The sequence below is a fragment of the Dysidea avara genome, chromosome 9 (assembly GCF_963678975.1).
Source record: "Dysidea avara chromosome 9, odDysAvar1.4, whole genome shotgun sequence".
NCBI lineage: Eukaryota > Metazoa > Porifera > Demospongiae > Dictyoceratida > Dysideidae > Dysidea > Dysidea avara.
The window spans coordinates 10,440,651-10,445,916 of NC_089280.1; the positions used below are offsets into that span (position 1 = coordinate 10,440,651).

The 5,266-nt window shown below is 39.7% G+C and overlaps 1 long non-coding RNA gene across 1 annotated transcript; it reads right to left on the reverse strand.

Annotated features, from left to right (window-relative positions):
- Positions 1-2,362: 2,362 nt before the first annotated feature.
- On the reverse strand, positions 2,363-5,002 carry LOC136266763 (uncharacterized). The gene is made up of 3 exons (XR_010706275.1): positions 4,651-5,002; positions 3,282-3,353; positions 2,363-2,772 (listed from the first exon to the last, which is right to left on the reverse strand). It is a non-coding gene; the product is annotated as an uncharacterized lncRNA (long non-coding RNA).
- Between the last annotated feature and the right edge of the window lie 264 nt (positions 5,003-5,266).

Genomic DNA, 5,266 nt, shown 5'->3' on the forward strand with positions numbered 1-5,266 from the left:
ATCATGGAGATATGACACGAAACCGAAGGTGTGTAACAATTGCGCGATCGAGATTCAAACAAAAATAGACTACCAATAATTTTCACGCCTACTAGGCAAACTGCTTAGAGCAGTGAGCTGAAAATGGGTATGTGGCTGGAATACTCATCGTAGAAAGTCCTTGCAGTAGTACAGAACAATCGGTTTACAAACCACCGAGTTATGATTCGAAAGCCAACTCCGTGTAGCAAATGCAAGATTGAGATACTCTAATAGAACAGTCACCCTAATAGAGCATTCAGCTAGTTCATGACTTACTCCGTTATAGATCTCTATTACATTGCAAGTTATGCTGTAGGGAGTTCAGCAGCAACCAGTTAATGTTGTTGACAGTTCAGCTACAAGCAAGTCATCCTGTTGAGAGATCAGCTAGAAGGATCACCCTTCAGATAGTTCAGCTACAAACAAGTCACCCTGTAAATAGATCAGCTAGAAACTAGTGACCTGTAAAGAGTTCAGCTACAAAAACAAATCACCCTTTACAGGGGCGGATCCAGAGTTTCGAAAGAGGGGGGGCACCTTTCTGAAAAAACCTTTCTGAAAAACAGTTGAAGACCAAAAAAACTTGCTAAAAACCAGTTGAAGACCAAAAAAAAAAAAAAAAAGGTCACAACAATAATAGCTAGTTATCCTTACCAACTATATCACGTCTGTTATGTAAAATAAAATCCTATTTGTAGCTTCATAGGTAAGCTACACTGCCTCATGAACATTGTGACTGCTTTATTAGAGTAATTGACTGCTCTATTAGAGTATCTCGATCTTGAAGGGGGGGGGGGGGGGGGGGGGGGCATTTGCCCCAAATGCCCCATCCTGGATCCGCCACTGCTTTAGAGAGAGATAAGCCAGACAAAGTAACCCAGTAGAGAGATCAAATAGAAACAAATCACCCTGTGAAGAGTTCAGCTACAAAGAAACCACCCTGTAAAGAGTTCAGCTACTGTGTAAACAAGTTACCCTGTAGAGAGATCGGCTAGAAAAAACGAGAGATCAGCTAGAAACAAGTCACCCTGTAGAGAGATCAGCTAGAAACAAATCACCTGTAGATAGTTCATCTACAAGCAAATCACCCTGTAGAGAGTTCAGCTAAAGTACAGGGGGTTACGCAGGAATGGGTTTCCACTACAGCTAAGTGACTGTTATATTAGAATAGTTTATATTACCTGACTGCTCTATTAGAGTATCTCGATCTTTTCACTAAAATCATAATTCAGAACAATGCTGTAAGTGTTGCTATCATGTTACAAACTATTATTTAAAAGATAAAGTTTAAAATGTGTCCAGTTCCATGACAGATTTCATATTCTGGAAACCTGAAGTTTCAATTTCTTAATGTTTCAAGTAGTGTGTAAAATCCAAAGAGGTTTCCTGAAAGCCCTGGAAACCCCCCTCGGTACGCCCTTGCAGTACATTTCAAGTCACCCAGTAGAGAGATCAGCTGCAAACAAGTTATCCATAGGGAATAATTGACATGTAATAAATATCAAGACTCACGGTAGTGAGTCGCGCGGCCAGTAAAGCAGAAACGCGCGCCGCAGACAATAAATGACGCGACCACTACGTGAGGATTTTACAGGAACGAACGTTGTCAAATTCGGCCTTCTTGTAACTCACCCGCCACTTATGCTATCCCTCTGAAACTCTAGGGTTGAACTCATCGTGTCACTAGTAACTACCACACAAGCAGTGAAGCAAATCCATGCCGATTGTTTCGTGATCGAGATTGCCGACATCAAAGGGGAAGTTTCATTTTTTTTTTATCGCATGCGGTTAGACGCAACCGCATGTGTATGCCTTGCGTTCCTTTGTGCATTCCAAACATTGATTGCCCTGTTATCGCTTCAGTATTCACTCCATCGCCTCAAGATTCACATCATCGATTTCACCATACATGATTACCCTACAGTCTTAACTTCAGCACCAAACGAAGTTTCAGTCGTCCTCAGTCGACCTAGAGGCCAAATACAAATCCCAGATTGTTGTTTTCCGCAATACTCGCTTGGCATGTAGGGCAATGTAGCTATCTTTAAACTGTTCTAAAAGTTTCGTTCAGATTGAAACATATGTTTTCGAGAATGGCTAGTTTGAAATTTGAATTTAGTCGCCCCCACGTCATTTGCTCTCTAAGAATTTTACTCGGAATTTAAAGAATGACGCAAAGCACAACTGCGGTCACTGGGTATTGATGAACTGGCGTTCTATGTAGTTAATCAGTGCATATAGCCACAAAGAAGTGTGCTGCCATAGATTATAGTCCACAGATATAATCTATGGTGCTACATACCATCGTTCGTTTTTAAATTTGAATTTAGTCGCCCCCACCGTGACGTAATTTGTCCTCTAAGGGCGCGGCTTAAAGAATGACACAGAGTACAACTGTGGTTACCAGTTGTTGACACAAGCTGCGAGTAATTAGCACATGTAGCTAGCCAATTGTCACCATGCATTATTGCATTTTACAGCACCCCCACACAAAAATTACACATGTAATTACAACATACAGAGGACACATGAATACCAAACACTTTTCACAACAATAATGTAAGAATTGTACAATAATGACTGTAATATAACTGCTATGAAAATGTTTTCCAGTGGCCCGCCATGGTAGCAAGTCTCACATGACGGCATGTATATTCATCCAAACACAATGGGAGTAACGAGTAAGTATGATGACAAGTTGATATGACTCCATTTGTAGAATCCAGATGAGTGGGTGTTGCTCCAGTATGTCTAAACAGTTAACAAACATTCCTGTTATAAATACATGCTAGAGTTGCAATATAGTAGTATAGTATTTAAATGCAACAATACATAGTCTCCATTGCATCACTATCAAACGACACTAAGTGGAGGATATTGTTGCATCTCTATATGTACACTCTATCAGTACAACCTGTCTAAATGGCCACCAGTATAGAAAGAGAACCTCTCTTGAAAAGCCAATTCCAATTGAGAATTTATACACTGTTACCTGTTTATTGAGTGAAGGTGGCAATAAACAAGTTCCACCGTAATTTATACATGTGATGTGATCCTGTATATTCTGTCAGTGGATGAGATCCACTTGGCCAGGACAAAATGTGACTCAAATGTCCTGGATGATCCATACTCAACCCACTTATGACCCAGTGGCACAATGGAACTGAGTATAGAGAATACAATTATATTTATTTCTAAGATGTGTGGATGTGTGGACACATTACAACACATTACATGTACATACAAGATATGCTACGTACTGTTTTAGCAATTCAAGTCACCAAATTATGTACGGACCAGTCAACAATGCTTCATAGTGCCCATCAGTAAACCTGAAGAAAAGTTACGAAAAAATAAAAATTCACATAAGTACAATGAGCCTCATTAATATGGCCAGCTGTGGAACCAAAAATTTGGCCTGAATAACAAGGTGGCCTTATTAATGAGGTCATAAAGTACTGCTTAGCTATATTTGGGATCTACTAGAGGTGGCCAATATAATGAGGTGGTCTTATTAAAGAGGTGGCCACTAAGTGAGGTTTCACTGTACATACAGTTCACAATCACAATGGTGAACAATATTAATGGTTAACAATATACACTGAAACCTGCAGGTCACTTCTTGTGGAAGATTGCTCTCTACACTAAATGACACATTCAGAGATTGTATTTAGATGGATGATACAGTAACACATTGTGACTTCAATACTCGTGATGTGTCAATGCTAGGCAGCAACCATATACACGGCACTGCCAATGCACAACATCACACTTGCTCGCACACACAATTTTGCTCAAGATTTAATTAAGAGGTGTGGAAACTAGCTGTTCGCTTGAAAGACTGTGTGGCAGCTGTTTTCCTTCTGTACAAGTGGCCACCAAGACAGGTCCACTGTGGATGAAAGCCAGGCATTAGATATTTGGTATTTTATGTGTTGAAGGCATTCCAGGGCTTCCGGTAGTCTCAAATCTCACCACAGTTTACCTCAGGCAGTGTTGTGGTCACCACTAAACCACCGGAATGCTGTGCTATGTTCATCTTATGCTTGGCTACTGTATTGTAGAACTGAAATGGATATTCTGAAAAATATATCCTATGGATAATGACTTCATCACTTTCTTCATCAGGAGCTTATAAGGACCAATAGTGAAACTTTTTACACTTTGGGCTGACAGCCAACTGCCTAAGTCTTAAGCAGTGCCTTTGGTGCTCTAACAGATTGGCTGCCCCCTTGCTGCCAGCACTCACTGTCTCATACGCTGTCACACACTAAATCCATCTCTATAGCCAGTTAGAACAGCATGCTTGTTACCTTTTTTAAGGCCGCAAAATGCAGCCACCTCTTTAAAAAGCTAGGTCAGAAATTTTTTGTCCCTACGGCCTGAATAATGACCAGTTTTCACTGTACTATTAGTGATTAGTGACCATGGAGGATTATTTATTAAGATACTAAGATTTACAAACGCTACAACCTCTAAATATAGCAGTAATTTTTTTTACCCTGGTCCAATGTCTCGTAATAATTGTGAGAGACTCTACTGTGACAAATACATGTTTATCATGATATGTACTAATCGCCTTTTTACAATTAAGTTTTACAACACAAATACATGTATAGTTAAACTCACCAATTGTGACTAAATCCCTTCAACACGAAAAGACAAGTAATGAGACAACCTTGGAGACAACAGCCTCACAAGCCTATTCTTGTGCGCTTATTTAGTAGTAATATAAATTTTAAAGGCGTTTATTTACAACAGGACATAATTACGCGCCCTTCTATTGTCTCTGTACATACTTGCCTTTTCTTTACTATTCTCATTTCATTTCACAAGATCTCTTGGCAGGGGCGTAGCTTCTTCACTTGAATCAGTCAATGCTTGAAGTAGATCGAGATACTCTAATAGAACAGTCACATTTCTACAAGTGCCATATTTTTATATTGTAAAGTCTGTAAGTAGCTAGTAATTTAAACTATACAATCCGATGCTAAGCAGAAGTTGTAACTATGCTAAATATTGATTGCCGTGTTACAGCTGTTTTGTGACTGCTCTAATAGAGTATCTTGATCGTTTTAATTCAGTACAAGATGAAAGGCAAAGTGTTATTAAGGGTTTACTAGTTAAAATGGGTGGTAGTTGACTGCAGTTACATGCCACTAACAGGGCCGTCTAGAGAAATTAGAGAGCCCAGGAAAAAGAGTTAAAGAGGGGCCCAGGGGCAAGGAAGAGTCTAGATCCTGAC